Source organism: Larimichthys crocea, chromosome XIX (assembly GCF_000972845.2).
Source record: "Larimichthys crocea isolate SSNF chromosome XIX, L_crocea_2.0, whole genome shotgun sequence".
Taxonomy (NCBI): domain Eukaryota; kingdom Metazoa; phylum Chordata; class Actinopteri; family Sciaenidae; genus Larimichthys; species Larimichthys crocea.
The window spans coordinates 3448127-3467936 of NC_040029.1; the positions used below are offsets into that span (position 1 = coordinate 3448127).

At 39.4% G+C, this 19810-nt stretch overlaps 1 protein-coding gene across 1 annotated transcript in view; it reads right to left on the reverse strand.

Moving 5' to 3' along the window:
- Positions 1–19810, reverse strand: part of LOC104925740 (gamma-aminobutyric acid receptor subunit gamma-3) — an 87286-nt gene that overhangs the window by 33809 nt on the left and 33667 nt on the right. The gene's annotated exons all lie outside the window — the stretch shown is intronic.

Sequence of the window (19810 nt, forward strand, 5' to 3'; positions counted from 1 at the left end):
GCAGCCTCATCTCAAACTCAACCCCGTATTTGACTCCAGTCCAAACAGACAAAAACATATTTAACTGACTGGTTTCTGAAATGATTCCTTCAACTTGTAGCTCTAAAGTCACACAGTTTACCACCCCAACACAATCTTGACAAACCCTATTAAAACCTGAGCTGTTGCAGGGAGTCTCCACAACCTTGTTTACCACTCTGTCACTTGGGGATGTCTGTAACTCTGCTCTCATTTAACAGAGTTTGTAGAAACACCTGTGCAGAATGCCCAGACTTCAGGTCACGATAGGACTGGACCATTTCAGGAGGGGCACTTCATTTACTCTTGTCCCATAGACTTGGTTGGCCGTTGATAGAGTGTCTGAGTGTGTTTATACGTGGAGACACTCAGCTCTTTCAGCTCAATCCACAGCCCAGTTAACCCACGTTGGCCTGTCATGACAATAGTCCCACCGGTTTTCTCGACAAGCTCCCTATTACCACTCCGCCACTGAGACAACAGACCGATGCAACAACTTTGTCACAATTAGTTACCTTGACACAACAGAAAATACAAGCAAGCTATAACAAGCTAATATAGCAAAGCAAACAAAGAAACGCCTGCGTAAATCGGACAACTCGAGTCAGCCGCTACGCTCAGAGCAAAGACAGAACAGTGCATATTCAGTTTCAGTGACCACAAACCGCAACTCCCTAACCTTTTGGGTACAAAATAATCAAATTAATGCAAATACACATTGATATACATATCTCGATATATACACACACACACACACACCATTTATCATGAAAATAAAGATAATATCTGAAACATTGTAATAGCCTTCAGGCAGAGACCGTTGAGAAACATCACAAGCTTTTCAAAGCTTTCCATTGCTTAGAAGTTGAGGACCACCAACATGGCTGGCGGAAGGTCAGTGCATCAGCTGGAAGTCCTCTTTTGAATCTAAACAAGGCACAGTGATACTTCAATGATAAGGTCAGACAGTGAGAACTCTTTGGAAGCCATTCACTATTCATTTGCTGAAATGAAAATGTTGAGTGATCCTGTTTGGTGAAAAGCTGATCTTGGTTGTAAAAAAATTACCAATATGTTAACATGCTCAGAAACGTTGATGCTGATTGGCCGAGGCGTCCTGTGTAAGGGTAAGGGAAGGCGTCTATCCGTATCCGGAACATAGTTACATAGAGCAGAAACAGATGTAAGGCGAGTGTGAACAACAGACACAACTCACCTGTGATTAAACTCTGTTATTTCATGGTAGAAAAGGTGCATATTAGTTGTTATCCATTCACATTTAAAGTAGAAAATCACACATGCTCAACCAAACATCAATGTCATACACACTGTGCCACTTTCTTAATTTTCTGACCTTTTCCAAAAACAGATAGACAAGACTTGACCTTCCCTAATAAATCTGTCACCGGATTCCCCATTGTTACATTGTGACCTTTGGAGGATAATGATAGGGAGACACACAGACGACAATAAACCCATAATTCAGACAGCAAACCACAAAGTGTTACATTTACGCCTGGTGCACATGAACTCTCACGGCAATCCCCAAATGGGATTTTCTGCTTCCACTGGGTCTTTTTTGGGGGACTACGCCTAACAAGACAAGGCACTGAAGCAGGTCCATTATTCATGGACATTATGCAAAACAATGAAGGCAAGCGTTGAGAGATCTGACTGAAATTAACTACAGAGGCTTGCGTTATTCCTCTGGGGATTCATTTTAAAAGTAGAAAATGAGGGTGTTAAGGAGGGAGTCCATTACTCACGGCTACTGACACACACAAAAAGAAACACACTGAAGACCTGTAGGTGAGATAATCAAGGTTGTATACCATCTCTGCTGGGAAAATCCAACATAAAGTTTGAGACTGGGCGTTGCAAGTTCATTATTTAAGATATAAATATTTTATTTTGTCCTAAAATATTCAGAACGTGGAACTATTTCCCTCCTGTCCCTGACCAAGTTTCTCACAGCAGGCGATCGGTACAGGAAGTGCGAGGAAACCCTCAATGATCAAACATTTATAATTTCTCCTGTGTTGTGAATCTGTTTCATCATAAAAAAAAAAATAAAAAAAAAAAAGGTGAAAATGCAGATTATAATCTTCCTTGCGTATGATGGAAAACCTCAGTAAAATATCATTTCAAGTCAAAATCCTTTGGTGTATATCCATTATATTTGTCATCAAATGAGAGCAACACAACCTTAAAGAAGTCATTTCCCCATTCAGCACACACTGGATATTGGCAAATTTGCAGGTGGATAAAAATCAACAAATCTGGCCCTGCTATTTGTGGAAATACCACTCAGAATCTGATAATATGAAATCCATTATTAAAGCCCAAGGATGTTGACAGCAAAGCACTTCTGACTGAAATTAATTTGCCTGACTTGAACAGCATCAGAACAAATAGAGTCCTCCTTATCCAGCATCATCATGTTCGCATGGAGGAGGAACGCTCCTCACCAATTACAGACGTTGCTCAGCCACATTTTCCACATCCATGTACCAAAACATGTTTCCCCAAGAGGGCAGATGTGCTATCTTTATAATTTTATGTTTAGCAACAGCCTGCTTGAAATGTTTTTACTCAGAGGCAGAAATGTTGTTCTTGCCTGAAATTTTCAGACTGAAAACCTTCAATCAAAAAGTTTCCCCGTGTTAACATTTTTTAATGAGTCATTATCGCTGATTCTACCATTCGTTAACTGAGGTTAGGTCATGAAGGCAGAAAACCCCTAAAAAAAAAATCCAGTGGGAAGTTTTTTTTCCCCCTCTACTGAATTAAGTGTGTGGATCAATGAATACACAGCGTTTGTGTGACACTACCCCTAGCTTTCTGAAGAGCCATTGTGAAGCTCAGTGGGGTGGCTCTGGCTGCCACAATGTTGGTAGTCCTGCCACTTCCGCCTCCTATTCTAAAAATGGCCAAAGACGTGGATCACTGGCCGAACTGAGGCGGGCTGACTGATAGCTGGGTGGTCAAACAAGTCATCTGCTATGCTGTTAATTATGCACAACTTTAACTCTTAATACAATTTAAATGAGAATGAAAATTATTCAGATTCAGTACAGTCACGAATGGTAAAAATTAGCTATAGAGACCAAAACCCATTTTTTTGTACCAGGCTGTAAATGTGTTTCTTTCATTTTAACATGGGGACTTATGGAGAGATTCTGTAGCAAGTGGATGTTTAAGGAACTGCAGTGTGACACTTCACATTGGCTTCATTTCACAGCCATAGAAGTTGTGAATGGTAAATATATATTCAAGTATGTAAATGCAATTAACTTAAGTACTTTAAAGTATTCCGAAATTATATTGAATATTTCAAGATAAATTGTTTCTGCTTACTTTTCCGCGACCTCCATTATATATTTGAGACAGATGCAAATCAGTACATAAAATACTATCTTTACATGCAAACTTTAGTGTTTCAACCTGTCTTTTAAACACAACAAAGTGCCCCATTGTCAGGACATAATAAACTAAATCTAGTCTGCAAACAAGATTTTGACACGAGGCTCCTCTGTACTGTAAGACAGGGCTACAAAGACTTTGAAGACATGAACTCGGGGCGGTCGGTAGCATAGTGGGTTAAGCGACCGCCCCATGTGTGGAGGCTATAGTCCTCGCTGCAGCTGGCCCCGGTTCAAATCCCGCATCGGACGGCTAATTTACTGCGTGTCACTCCCCCTCTCTCTGCCCCCTGCTTCCTGTCTATCTTCAGCTGTCCTATCTACTCTTTAAAAAAAAAAAAAGAAATACATAAACTCTTGGTCCTAATCACTTTGCTTATGCATGTTAGTTTATTTGGCAATTGTTGTATAATCAACATTACATTCGAGGGTGAGTGTTACCTTGTTTTTATCACTTTGGTGATGCTTACAGACTTTGGAGGTAAAGCACAGCCTCACAGTATTATTGTTTAATTAAAAGTCCTCCAGCAGTTCAAAGGTAACCCCACCAGACAAGAATGTTGATCTGGGACAGAAAACCTCAAATTACATCCAATGACGAGCCGCTTTCTATAATACATACAGGGCTACAATTATATTATTATGCCACATTATTATGCACATTAATATGTCATTCATAATATCTAATAATTAATTGCATAATGAGCACTCTTACTTTTTATAGGCAAAGTTTAAATACATTTTGCTGATTATAGGACATGAATGGAGTGTTTTTACACGTCAGTAAAGGATCTGAGTTCTCCTATGCTGATTTTCTTAATGAACTTAGCAAAAGAGTCAGTTCAGCCCATCATGAATATTTCACCATTACAACTCACTCATAATGGACTCTACTCTGCTTCATTGCTAATCAAGTCAAATCCAGTGAGCTCTAAAATACTGTCTTGCACTTTATCATATTATGCTTTGCAGTGAAGGGAAGCTCAAACTTAAGCACAGATCACTGACTAATGCATTTCTTCAGGCAAAAATGATGCCGCATAGTTGGAATAAATATTTATAAGTGAAATATTTATATCTCCCAGACCTTGGGAAATTAGTCGCTGGACTACATTTTCAATCCCAAGAAGAAAAAAGCTAAACATGAGTGTTTGATTTTAGTTGCATGTCCATTTATGTGCTGCTTCATTGAGAATAAAACTTAATTTTAAATTTTGTTCAGAGTCCTCAATTCTGCCACTTCCCAACTAAACACATTCACCCAGAATGCATTGCTGTTGCCTTGTCCCGCAGGCAGGCCTCACAGTGATACTCCTTGTGTGAGAACGGTAGAAATAACGGTAAACACGACCACTCAACCCCCGCTTAGGGGCAGCGATGAACTTCTGTCACGAGTAATACACAAAAGCGATCTTTAAAATGGCACTCGTGTCCGTAGGTACTGCAGTTTTGCTCGTGTGCGTGGAGCTAATTTCATAAACATGCTTTTGTCTTGTTCATTTCTACAAATCAAATAAAAAAGACCTTTTGAGCGAAACAAAGGGAAATGATTTGCATAGTTGCCGCGTCTCCTTGTGAGGAAGAAAGACAGACCAAATGAAAAACGACGCAAACTGCCGGCTGTGCTTCACTGAGCATCTGGCTTGAGGTACAATCAGCACCTGTGATCTCGTTGAGGAGCCCAAATCAAATGATACCGACTAAAAAGAATTGCACACCGTCGAGTAAGACTTCTTCAGTGTGATCAAGCTTAAATATTTTAGTCTCATTTAGTTTAATTAAAAGTCAATACTTTTCAAGCAATCGGGCAAAGTACAAAAAAAGAGTTGTAACAAAAAGTACAAACATAAAACAGGAAGACGTGAGGTTATGATTAGAATTGTACAGATTTGTAGTTATTTTTGTTTGTCAGGAAGAGGACAAGTAATTATATTGTTCTTCTCAAGTTGTTCTCTCATTTGTGGGGAACCAGCTGTTGCCCATGTCGCCACATTCCAGTCTGGTCTAAATAACAACTGTATTTAGTATGTTAAGGGATCCCTCACAAATAGTTTTTGTGCCAAAGGTATAAACATGGGGAAACATGGGGCTAGACCACGGACGGTATAAAACATGGACGTAGTATCTGCGACGTCAACAGCCATTTTGAAGCTCAGAGTGCGGTGGCTCGAGCTGCCGACATCTTACCAGTCCTGCACGTGCAGTTTCCGGCTTATCTAGAAATGGTCAAAGACGTGGAACTGAGGTGGGCTGAATTAAGCCAGGTTGCTCCGACAAGCCACCTGTAATGGTAAACACTTGTCAAAGCGGCCACGCTGTTTATTCTTCATAACTTTAAGCCTTTGTATAATTTAAAATTTAAAAACTCAGTACTGTCGTCACGAATGAGAAAATTAGTTATAGAGACCAAAACTGTTTTATTTCTTTTCCCGGAACAAAAAAACCTCTTTCAAAGTAAACTTTAAAAGAGTTCTGTGAAAATCCAAAATATGTAACAACATATATTAGAGAAGTATATGAAAAGACACACAGGGAAGATGTGATCATGAATAGTAAATCAAAAATGAATATAAACAGCGAAGTTCATGAACTGAACAGAAAAGACAAAAGGGATAAAAAAAAAGATTTGTATAAATTGTAATATTAAAACAAAACCTACAGCCTTGAATAATAAAACTAAAGCAGTGATAATACAACTATCAGCAGCAGCATCAGGATTTTAAAGTCCTTTGCTTTAAGGCACAACACGCACCTTTACTTGTTTATCTCCAACAACATGGCCTTAAACATTTTGTTACAGCTTTTATTGTACGCGTCTTTGAACAGGTGATCTTTTCTTCCAGGCTTTAGTCCATCACACGCATACTGCTCATAATTAATTTAGATGCCGGGTTTCACTTCAAACACTACGTTTCTGTATACATCGATTGTGAGGGGAAAAACAAGCGGAGGAGGAGAAGGCAAAAGAAGAGGAATTAGATCAGAGAGGAAACTGTATCTAGAATCTAATAAAGGCGAGGAAAGTGATGAGGGGCAATAATGAGGACCAAGAGATTTAAGAGGGAAGCAGAATGTTATGGAGAGTGAAGAAGAAAGTACAAAATAAAAAATCTTCTATGTCATCTAGTCAATATGGGCTGACTCTCAGTATCATATTCAAATAAGTCACCAATCAGATTTAATCGGGACAGTAAGTCATGCTTACATAACACTGCAGCTGCTGTTTTGTGCTTTGTTCCACCTGCCACATGCTGTATACGAATGCTGATGATTGATATCTACCTCCAACACCCAGCTCCACCTGTTCTACTTACTGATTTTCATACTCGGTGACGGCATCTCTTGCCTTGTTGCGTTTTGTGCATCTTCATCTGTTCTGCTCTGTATAGCCCTGGAGGCCTTTATTGCTTTCACGGCTCACTTCTGCCTGGATTCACTGGGGAGCATCCACACTCCACAACTGTATCAAGCAGACAAAGATGTAGGCACTGGACGATTCTGCAAAACCCTGGATTACATTCAGTGACTTTTTGCTTTTTGAAAAGCACACAAAAGGGTTAATAAGAATCACCCTGACCTCCACAACCTCACACCATTATATCACCACTTACCTGGGATATAAGCGCCTTTCAGACATACATCTCTTTTAATGTACATAACGGCGAAATAAGCAGCCTGGTTACTTTACAAGGTCGAACTGAGTAAGATTTCCATATGACTTCAAACACAGAGTGTGAGAGAAATAACTAATAACATGTACATGTTGACTAATGAAGGAGTCATCTATACATCGTCTCCTCATTTGACTACAAAAACCTAAATAAGGTGGCAGCTGGAAGTTTCTGGTAAGACGACAAATCACTAATAAACCACCAACCTTTACTTGGCACTGGTCCAGTCTGATCTAGAAATAGTTTGTTTACATTGCAACACAAGTGCATAACCGATTCAGTGTGGTTATGATGCAATAGTTGGACGCTAGGAAACATTGAAAGAGCCCATTTTTGGTGTTAAAGATTCTTCTCAGACCAGAGGGGTCTAAAAACTACCTTCCACTTGTGGTGCAACCACCACCCAAACTACCAGAGTAATAATCTGACCATGCATTGCAACCGCATGGATGAAACGGATGAAATGGGTGTCTTGAACTTATTACTCAAGCTGCAGGGGAATGCTGATAGCAAAGACAACAGTCATTGAGGATTTTATGGTGAAATCCATTTCAAAGTCAGATGACAGATGAAGCCAGCAACATGTTACATATTACATGTCTGAAAAGGTTTGAACTCCCTCGAGGTGCAACAAGTGTCAACCTTTCAAAAAAGGTCACATATGACAGTTATGTAAGAAAAACTAATTTTTAATTTTATTACTCCGTTGCCAGGCCACAGAGGTTTCTCATCTAGCTCACGGAATGTGATTAAGCACGGTGAATGCCATTTCATTTTTCTGCATTAACTTATGGTATTGTCTTAATTCTGTCTTGGTGCAAAAGGCAAAGAACAGTGACCTTCTGCACTACAATCAGATAACCTTTCATCTTTCTCCCCCCTTTTTCAGCCTCACTCTCACAGCACCTAAATGAGTCACCTCACTGAAGGTCAAGCATGGAAAAACACAAAAAAAAAAAACACAAACTGCCACCACCCCCCGCCCACCCCCACGCACAGAGACTACATTAAAAAGCACTTAAGTGACGTTTGACATGTGGAAAAAAAGCAGCTATATAAAAATTCTCGGCTATATAAGAGCGCAGAGAAGTCACAGCCTGAGCAGTTATTTTCCTCTGAATTGTTTCAACGGCACGTTTAGCACTGCTCAGGCTGCCGTCACCTACTATGCTGCTGAATCCAGTCAAAACTGAATGGAGACAGCGCGACAGAAATTGTCTTTGCTAGTGAGACTGGTGTGCAACAGCAATTTTTCTACTGGAAGGCTCTTTATTAATGCCAGACATCTTCTAAATTAATCATCTTTTCTTCAAAGAGCGACAGAGTTAGATGCTAAAATATTACAGAGCAAAATAATTGAAGGACACTCACAGGGACTGTATTCAATGAACAATGATCTCCAAGTGCGTCATATTATAGTTCTTGAGGGTATGGAGTACCATCAAAGAAATACACCGACATCCTACCCATCTGGAAACTCGAGATGTGTTTTGTGTCCTGAATTGATTTACACTCTCAGTGATGTTAAAATGATCTTGAGGCTGAATGATTAAGTAACTGTGCTTTGTTTAGCTGGCCCTACTTGTACTGATGTTTCTCACTCAGAGTAGAGCTATATGCCAAAACATAAAGGTTACATTTACTCATATAGTCAGACCAGGAGAGCTTAAGATTATTATAAATCTTGTTTTTGTTAATTCAGTGCTAGCAAGGGTTTTGTTGAGATGGAGATTTTGTGTGTCTACTTTGGCGCTGGGAATGAACCACAACAAAAAAGATGCGGACCAAAACAAACAGCTGAAAGATGCTATAACTATAGAACTGAAGGAAACGGCAGAGTTGGGTAATAATTATGTGACTTTCACATCTACCTAGCTAGATGCTGTCTGAAAAAGCAACAACGGATCACAATTTTGCTACATTTTATTTTTTAAGTGGAAAGCACCTCACCTGCTAATTTTATCATATGCGACGTAAATACATTGGCAAACAAATTCTGACGCACTGTGTTTAAGCATGCAGGGGGACAGGTGGAGCCAATTTAAAAGTGACCAAGCTGTATATAAAGTAGTTCAGTCATAATACATTGTGGCTTATTAGTTGCTTTATATTTTGGAATATTAATCTGGAAATACAAAGTAATTACTGTTGTCAGCCGTTTTTTGTAGTGGACTAAAAATAAAGTAAAATCAAATTTGTACTTAAATACAGCACTTGAATGAATGTGCTTTGTTGTAATTCACCGTACTTGACATTGGGCATATTTCTAACCCTGATCTGCAGTAAGTAAGTGTATACAATGTTGTGCAGTGTTTCTCTTACATCTATTTTCATGAGCTATAAAAAGTCTTATTTTCTGAGGTCAAAACAAACAAACAAAAAAAAATCTGCACCCTGGAATCAAACCTACTCTTTAATGCCAAGATCCTGTTAAGGATTTACCAACATTATCACCTAAAGGAACGACGAGCAGCCTATATTGAAGAGAAATGAAAGAACAAGCAGAGGAGGGCAATACAATGTTCCTTTTTAAGTCTAAGAGTCTCTTCTGAAAAGAGTCGGAGCCTTTGATGTATATTCCCTGCATGTGTATGTGTGCACATGTGTGGATTTAGTCATCATAGATAGTCTGTGTGTTTGTGTACCTTGTAACTAAGTGTCCCCACAACAGAAATAGCTTCATCTGTTTTTTTCAGAGTGGAAGTTCAAGAAGTCCTTCAATCTCTGCGGACTCAATTATTCAGTGAGTCTGTCTCCCTGTTGATGTTGTACCGATGGTGCACACTTTAATTCATTCTGTCGAGGTTTAAGTCCCTGAACAGGTTGAGTGCACCTTCGAGTTGAGCCAGTTTGTTGGGAAACCAAAATTACAGGGGATGAATAAAACAAGAATAAACATCAGAAATCTTGAGTCAGGGGTCCAGCGTGTACTTTTACTACACAAACACTCCCATTCATATTTACACATGGTTTACCGAGCTGCCTCGGTAAACATCACGCCATGTTTAAGAAAAGGATTACCATTTGCATGCATTTAGTCTTGGAAATTTACTTCAGCAGCATTAAGGAAGCTTTTATGCAAAAACACACCTGTTTTATCAACCTTAATCACATAAGTGGAGCTGCAGGATATAGAGCGTCCCATCACCGCTGATTGAGATGCCAGGAATTCAACCTATCTGCCAAAATTAGATGCAAGAAACGTCTCCATTGAAAGGAAGGGAAGAGTTGAAATTTAAGAGTGAAACATGATTAAATAATGCTTTGTTCTCAGGCCAAGAAAGTATTTTTATGACACTGCACTGTGATACAGTTTTTGCTTTACCATCAGATAGCATATTATTCATCAAGCCAGAATTTAAGAGTTCACCCTTCAGTCCCTTTTCCATCCAAACCAAAACAGATCGACATGCAAGGTTTAAATCAACACTTTTTCCTTGTAGTATTTTGAATTGACAGCTAACAAGCTTCAACACTATTAAAAGTAACTTGTCCTAAAAAAGATTTTATATAATTTTGTTACACTAACTTGTAATCACATGAGTGGTATTTCTGTCATTCCCATTCTGCACCCTGTACGTCCGTACCTGCAAGAAGTACATCACACTTTACAGCACTAAATCACACATCACCCACTATTTCACAGATTTTGGTGAAACCGGATCATATTTTATGAACAAAATGTTATCTGGTTTTCTGTCTGATGTCCTTACGGCTGCTCCGTATCAACTCTGATTTACAGAGTTTCCAGTTCTCGCTGCCAACTTAAGCTACTGTTAGCTAATCTTGGCTCAGTTTATTAGCCGGGCTGCCCAGACTGTGAGCTCAGAGCACTGGCGGAGTGTTAGTGTTTTATTGTTAATGTGGTGTTTGGTTTTTCAGGCCTGAGGCGAGGAAGAATGCTGGCGGCAAGGAGAGCCGGTGTCGTGCCAGAACCGGAGCTGGGCCAACGTGCAATGGAACAGAGTTTAGCAGCCTCTATGGACATAAAGACAGGGACGAAGAGGGCAGCGGAGAAAACTAAGAAAAGAAAAAGGCGAGAATGCCAGCACCAATTAGGGCACATTCCCATTCATTACTAACGCTTGACAGAAATAAACAGTTGGTGGAGCCAATTCTCCAGTCAGATGCCATTAAACTAAATGACACCTTTTAAATTATGATGCCTTCTTGTGTCCAAGTCAACCCTTAAAACAAGTCAATGTGGGAAATTTGATACACAACATTTGTTGATTTATGTAGTGTGAGGAACGTTAGTCTCATTTAAGTCACATGCTTCATGTACATTATAACCAACTTGACAAGCCTGTTTCCATCAGATTTTGTTTTATTAATACTTTTCCACCTTTGTATTCCACTAGTTTTTGCAAATTAACACCAAATAGTAGTATAGGTATAGTAAGTATAGGTCCAGCTGATGGGAATCTCCGTAGTTTTGCAGGTATTTGGTCATAAACCAGATAGTTTGTCCTTGTGATAAGGCTAGAAAACTCAATTGTTGTTGAGCCAATTCAATTTAAACCATGAAAGTCATGATGGTGCTAAAGACCCTCTGGGGACCATCATGATCCATTCAGTAGTTGTTCAGATATTTCACTCTGGACGAGTCAACAAATTACACTGCCATGGCAAAAAAAGGCTTTATCTTGATAATTACAGAGAGCAACATAAAGCCTAAATTGGCAGCATTAAGAAAGAAAAAAAAAAGTAAATAAAAAAAATAAAAATAAAAATAAAACAACCAGTTCCCATGCTGTTGTTGACCCGATCCACTACAATAGCCACAAAAGAGACTCTAAAAATAATTAGAGTGTTGACTGCGCCCTCATACAGATACATAAAAATGCATTGTGAATTGACAGCACTCGATTGTGGCAAATTGAAAGCAGGGCTGTGCTGTAATGCCCTGACCCGCTTCGTGTTTTGGGTTAGTAACAGCATCTTTGAAATGTGCATGCAGACTAATAGATGTAAGACCTCTGTGCCAAGAGGACTGAGGACTGTGTTAGATTGATGGCATGCCAATGAGAATAATAATCTGTCCTCTCCATCTCTGACTCACCGTCCCTGTTTTTGTCACTTTTCTTTTAATTATGGAATGATAAATGTGCTCATTGTCGATATGTCTGGGATTCAAGTGCCGGCTAATTTGGTTAGCTTGTCTTTGCAAAGGATGACCTTGATTTCAAACCTGGATGAGTGAAAACAATAAATGTGAAGGCAGAGCCTCAACCATAGCACTAAATTAAAGCACAGATAAACAAAGGTTCTGGGTAAACAGAAGAGACTGAACACGAGAGAAGAAGAGTCTGGAATCAGTCATGCAAAGCTGTACTTCAGTGGATTTATCAGCCTGAACAGTGAAAAGCACAAAAGAAATCTGTTTACATTCACACAAATTCACACAGACAGAGTGTAAAGACTGCCTCTTTGTCTCAGACTTAGTGTACAGAAAGATAATAACACACAGTGCACAGACACACACAAGTGCTTTGAAATATTGCATCTGTCAAATAAGAATGTTCTCTCTTGACTGGGGTTGACATCTCTTCAAAGATTATTCCTGTAAACACATTCGTCTGTACTGGATGTATCAATCCCTTCCACTCAGAGACAAGTTCAGACTGACATGTTATGAGAAAGACAAAGGCTTTTTTGAGGGATTCAGAAATAAAGTACAGATAATATTTTTTAGCAGGTCATTAGCTTTGTATCTCTTTGTGTGCTGTGGTCTGTATGCGTTTCAACAGCAGCAAAGTGTATCGCTACTGAAAGATACAACAAAGGATTCAAAAGACACCTGTTGTTGAGTAGCATGATTGGGTATGAAAGGAGTGTCCTCAAAAAGCTGTTCACAAGCATGCAAAGCACGATTTTGTGAAAAACTAGTAGAACCCATCTTTTTCTTCATAATTGTGTGCATGTTCCCAGGGTGTCGGACGCTCAGTTGGTAGAGCACCCGCCTCATGTATGAAGGTTCATGGATTCAAATCCAATCTGCAAAAAAATAAATAAAAATAAAGTGTGCTTGTTCCCAACACTGAGCGATGTAAAACAATCAGAAAAAGAAATATTTCTGTCTTGGGTCTTTCTGTGCACATAATATTTGTAATGACATATTGAACCATCTCTGTGCTCCAAATGCATTCATTAACATGTAAACACACTAAAAACATTCTTAAGTCTCATTGATTTCCACTACAATTATACAAAATAAAAACTAGGGGATGTATTGACAGAAATAAAAACCTATCCAGTGAACCTTCAGCAATACACCATAATTAGTGAGGTTGTCTCTTTGCATTTAGATGAGCTTGTTCTGTGTGTGTCCCTGCATACTATCTGCCATTTCCCACCACACTTCCTTCGATAGTGACCTCTGAGAAGAGGGCCAAAGCACATCTATACATCCCTGCACCTTCAATTTGCTGCTGTGGTGAAGCGCCATTGACATGAGCAAGAGTCCTTACTAAGAGGATGTCCAATCAAGCCTTGAGCGTTTTCCAATAAAAACATTTTTTATATATAGTAACAGATATAGTACACTTTCACTGTGAATGTAATAATAAGCTGAGCTGCAACACAACTGTCATGCGGCCGCAAATAGCAGCCCGACACTTCCCCATAGGTGAAAATGATGTGCTTTGACACTTTAGTCAGACGTGAGCAGTGAAGAGTCCACACTCAAGGGCGTATTTCCTCACTGGCTGATGGTGACAAGTGTTAGTCCAGTAGAAAGGAACAATATCAGACTTTGGATCCACACACAAAGCATTCATTATCGGTTATTGTATTTCCATGGGAAAATGTGTTAAGAAGCATATAGAATATTGACAGAGTCATCCTTTAAGGTTGGGAAAGAACCAGAGAGCGTGCACCCCATACATAAATTTCTAATACACAGTGAAGTATGAAAGGCATCAGGGCTGTAGCCTCCATTGAGCGAGTATCCATCCGGCTGTTTTTATGTGCATTTGCAATTCGAGCGTCAGATCTGTGTTGAGCGATGAGGAGGACTGACCTTCCTCACATTAACACATGAAACAAAACAGAAAGGCCATATTTCCATCACGTTTTCCGCATCGCTTTTGTTGGTTTGACTGGTGCTCTTTTAATTACATCATCTTCTTCTAGAATTTTAAAGTTTAATGGCACTGACTCCTGTTATCCACATAGCAGTAGTGGATGGGAATGTGCATTAATTAGCATTTTATTTGGTAATTTTTTTCTAGAAAATTTGCATTCTATTTAAATAGAAAATTGACAGGTCATAGAGCTTCTGGGGATGTGTGGATTTAAAACTTGAGTTCACATTGGACAATGATAAATTACTAGAGCCAAGTAAATAAATTGTTAAACTGATAAATCATTTATGAATGGGGGAAAAAACTTTGGTTTCATATAAGGGTACATTCAGACAGGATCCGGCTCACACACGTTTTTCTAATAATTTGAGTCTGGCTAATGCATTTTGGCTGTGGCGGTGTGGACCACAGGGGTGTCCACCAAAAGAGAAGTTGAGCCGGATCCAACTTTTGGAAAAACACAGCCTGACGTCACACTGCAGCCGCCAATCAGACGATCAGATTGATCAAACCTCTCCAGTCAACCTGAAATGTCTATCCAGACTATCCAGGGACTAAACTCTGATACTCCACCAGAACACAACGGGTAATGTGCACAGATTCTAAATCTGTGTCTGGCTTATATTCTGTAAAAAGCCATTTTCTGATTGTAGACACACCCCCAGTAGCCCCTCTTCACCCCCACATATTGCCAGACAACCATGTGACGATTCCCCGCAGAGCCTGATTCCGTCTGAACATACTCTGACATCAGAGTTTGTCACCTGGGCAGCTAGGGTGGACATTTTTCACCGTTTTCTGACCAAGGACCTAGTGATCAAAATAATCATTAGTCAAAGTTCTAGAAATTACATTTAAGGCTGATTCTAATATTTCAATTAAGTATTCTTCATTTCTAACAATTTGATTTGAGTTTAGGCTTTAAGCAAAGAAGATATTCCTCTACCAGCTTTATATTTCTGGCAGCGTGCAGAAAGCTTTTAACAGCATTTAGTCAATTGTCTACACAGATAAAAAACACCTTTCTTGAAGGAGGCACACATGCTTTTAACATGTCATACTCGACTCAAAGCTTGAACATCACATGCCACCTCCATTTAATTTCTCAGGTAGGTTTAGTATTGCCGATCAATAGAAAGCCATGGCTTTCACTTAGTCTCACATATTCTGTGTATTTCATGGACGGAGCAGGTGGCCCTCATAATTTCAATGCCTGGAGGACTCAATACTAGAGCGGCAAAATCAAGATGCCGCCCACTCACCGGCTCGAGCCGAGACGACAAGAACATAGTGTTGATGTCAAAGTGCATCCATCTTTGTCTGTCAATTTTACCGCCTGTGTTATCTGACTCTCCCAGCACCAGCTATAAAAGCGCAGCGCTTTCGCTTGACTTTAATGCCGCTAATGCTGTTTAATCACTCAACCATTCATCACAGTATGTCCTAAATTACTATCAGCTTCATTTGGCATTGCATCATCCCAGCCAGTGCCCATTACCGTTGCAGCAAATGAGGAAAGATAATGTGTTTTGTTCCAAAGCAGATGAGAAGCTTCCTGGAGTTTGGTCGCAGACTATGTCGTAACTGTGTGTCAGTGTGTGTGTGTGAGATCAATACGGATCATGCTTCTAATAGCCCTGAGGGATTTGACCTGGTTTTTCATGTGGAAGTTGCACAGGCACGGGGATGCACACCCGTGAAGTTCAGACAGAGCGAACAGGCTAAATGGAGGTCTCAGGACAAATGATGGATTGGACACAAGCAAAAGGAAATGTGCAGCTCAGTGTGAATGCGGTCCTTTGGGGAGGGAAAAAACCCATAAAAAAAAAAAGCAACACCAGGCCACACCGAAGAGAGAGATCAGTTGTTTTCTCTGTGACATTGTAACATTTCCACAAAGAAATTGATAAAAAGCAGCAACAGAGGCAGTCAAAGAGAGAGATAAGAGTTGTGACTTTGCACTAATTCCAGTCCAGTCAACCCTGAGGGTGGTCAGGGATTCGCATTCCACTGACTGGCGTCCTTTGCCCCCGACAGAGTGCAGCCAATCAGCGCTCACACAGGAGGAAAATCACCCGAATGTCACAGCGGGATCCCTGTTCGCCACTGAAACAAAGTTCGAGCTCCCACAGCGAGCCAAGCCCAGCCATGCCTCACTGACCTACTGCAGGCTGCAGTCTTTAATTCATGACAGCTATATTACTTCTGATTGTGCGCGTGTAGAAGCTGCACTCTGTTCAAAATAAAAGACAGTCTAGACGACTTGTAAAGATGGACGTCTGCAGCACAACAGTACAACGCAAAATCATGATTTTCTCACTTCAAATAAACATTAGATAAACATCATTTGCATAGCTGGTTGCAATGATAAATAGAAACAAGGACAACCTGAAAGAGCTGAACTCTGCCAAAAGATAAGACTTTGAAATTCATCCTAATGCGCATAATTTATTACGTAAGCACTTTTCTCCAACTCATGCATCTGTTGTGCCTTGTTTTATGTAGTGTTGCAGCCACTGATGGTATAAAGAATGGACAGCACAGACGTGACATCACCTACAGGTTCCTGAAGAGCCGTTTTGAAGCTCAGACTGTGCTGCCTCTGACCACTGCCATGTTTTAGTTTCCCAGCTCATTTAAAAATCAGCAGCAACATGGATCATCGGTGGACCTGAGGCGGGTTGAATAACACCTCAAAAACAGGCCATCTGTAACAGCACCCTCCTGTCAATCAAAGCAGCCAGCACTGTTAATTATGCATAACTTTAAGCCCTAATTTAATTTGAACAGGTGAGTTGTATAAAAATTCACCCTCAGTACTGTTGTCATGAATGAGGAAATTAGCAATAGAGACCTAAACTTTTTTGTACCAGGCTGTAAACATGTATATTTCTGCTGTGAAGTTGGACATTTTACCATGGGGACTTATGAAGACTGACTCACTTCTGGAGCCAGCCTCAAGTGGACGTTTGAGGAACTGAGAAAAAAATTCGCCAAATAAAGATAAAAAAAAAAAAAAAAAGTGTTGTCCTCTGGTGATTATTCTGATATTTGTGACTAAATAATAAAAAATTGGAAAGTATATTCTTATTAGTGTAACAGTCAAGAATCAATTTAAATGTCAGATCAATCACTTCTGGCCAGAAGACGACAGCCTTTATTATATCTGCACTTAAAACCCATCAGCAAATCTGTATTCTTGTATAGTTCATGATTTTTCAAAATCAAGTTTCTTTCCTAAAGCAGTTAAAGTGCACATTATAAAATTTTAATACTGTTGAAAACCACTTCAGAGGTTCAGTGCAGGAAGAAGGACACATGAGTTCAATACAAAAACAGCTGAAGTACCAAAGTGACTATCCTTCATTGTTTGACACCTTTGTTGAACTCTCAATGCTGATGGGCCTGGAAAAAGGTAATCTGAGGTCTGTTCAGTCCTCCCACATTTAGCCAGGAGCGTCTGGCCCTTTTGTTGATTTCTTTTCAAATCACGTCACTTCTTCTACCAGGAACTGACAGTACTCCTTTTTCGATGGAAGCGTCTCAGTGGCTTTCATTTGTGAAAGCATTTTATCGGTTTTTACACGTGGTCTCGATTGATGTCTTTTGTAAGCAGCCGTGTAATAAGCAGGATCCAGCAGGAAGGAAGTCATCATGGGGAAATAAGCCTCAAAAGCCTTCAATTTACTCCCTGAATCACACTGCAGGGGCTTCAGCCCGAGTAATGACCAGTTTGCTATACATATAGTTAGTTTGTAATCACAACATACAGGGGGTGGACACGATAAAAGAAACATGCACAATGCAGTGCAGTAACAGTTCATGTCTTTGTAAAGATGAACAGTTTCATTAGAGACATGTTTGGGAAGCATTTCTCAGACTTTCAAAAGTTCTATAAAGTATGACAAAAACTGGGTTTCATTCCAAAAATATTAAGGATTAATACTAAATCACAGAACAAAATTAATTTTGGCTATTTCCGTAAATGGTATCAATCAACTGTGCCTTGGTGCAGAAACTTGAACTTCAGTTCTTTTACTTCTGTGACTTTGATTGTGAAGAACTCAAAAGGAAAACACAATGCGTCACTGTTAACGCTGTGAGCAGTATGTAGTCATTTTGTGGTTGCTTGTGAATTGATAGAAAAAAAAGCCAATGACTGAGTCACTTCTTTATCGTTTGGCCGCTCTCTTCACTGATACATTAGTTCCTCTGTTATATTTCTGACAAAGTGGCCGCTCAAAAATCTACAGTTCACGGCAACTTCCTGTGTTGCCAAATCAACAGGACCTAAATGTTAAAGGACACTTTTAGTGTCAGACAATGACCCTGGTTGGTGACCAGCGTTTATATCCTGTGCAATTATATACACCACGCTGTGCAATTATTTTGTCCTGTGCATTATTTTTTTATTTATTTATTTACAGTGTAATCACCTCTTGATTTATTATGCTACATACCACGTGTGTATTTAATAACCTGTTCATTTTTGAAAAGTAGTGTATGATACTGTACATAACCCTTACTTTATTTCTATTTTAAAGTATATCTTGATTTTTCTCTCTTTACTCACATGAGCTGCTTTAACAAGTGAATGTGGGATCAATAAAGTCTCTCATCTTATTCAGTCACAAATTAGTTGTACAGCAGACAACAATTTATCCTCAGACCCTCTGACAAGGAAAGACTGACGGACAAGCACTCAGTGTTTGTAGATTACACTTAATATTGCTGCGCTCTGTCCTTCATTTGATTGGATTAATGATAGGTTAGGAAAATACAACTAATCACACTGCCTACAGGGACTACACAGTTTACAGCATTCTCCGAAGTTACTGTCAGCTCAGAGTAGTAAAACAACTCCAACTTAAATCGAAGTTACCCATTTGCACTTTTGGAAGAATCCTAAATGTCCTCTGCTAAATGACTTTACAGTAACGCTCCGACATAAAAATTAATTGGGTTGATTTGAGACAGTCATGTACAGATGCATCCATTTCAAATGTGTTCCACTATGCCAAACTGTATCCTTTCCTTATCCTATATCTTCAGTGCAGCATGTCCATGCAATAATTTATTATGTTTTTAATTTTATTCTGAATAAGCAGATGTAGTCCTGAATAATATAAGTCACAGGGTAGTGCCGACAGTAAAAGAGAGAGAGAAAAAAAAAAAAAAGGCTATACTGCTTTTATATCTGGAAATATTTAATGTTGCCAGGCAACAGTCACAACTCAGCATCTGGTGATCTGGTAGGTTCAGAGGAGGAAAAAAAAAGCAGCTTTCATTATCAGGTCTTGCTCATTTAAAATGGATTCATTTAAGATGTTTTGAGAGAGAATTTTCAAGCAGAAAAATTCACATCATTTGAATGTATTGACAGCACTTCAACATGGCCTTAAACACCTTATAAATCATGAAAGGTTTGCATCCATTTAGTCCATTGCACTTCATTCAAGGCCAAACAACTGGCTGCTTATGCTTTTAGTTGTCTGAAAAGTAGCCATTTTCTCATTACAGCTCATCAAGGTTTCAGTTTCAGCATTTCATATGTTTTATGGCATCTAATAGGGCTTCCCATAATGAAATATGCATCGATTCATGTCCTGGAGAT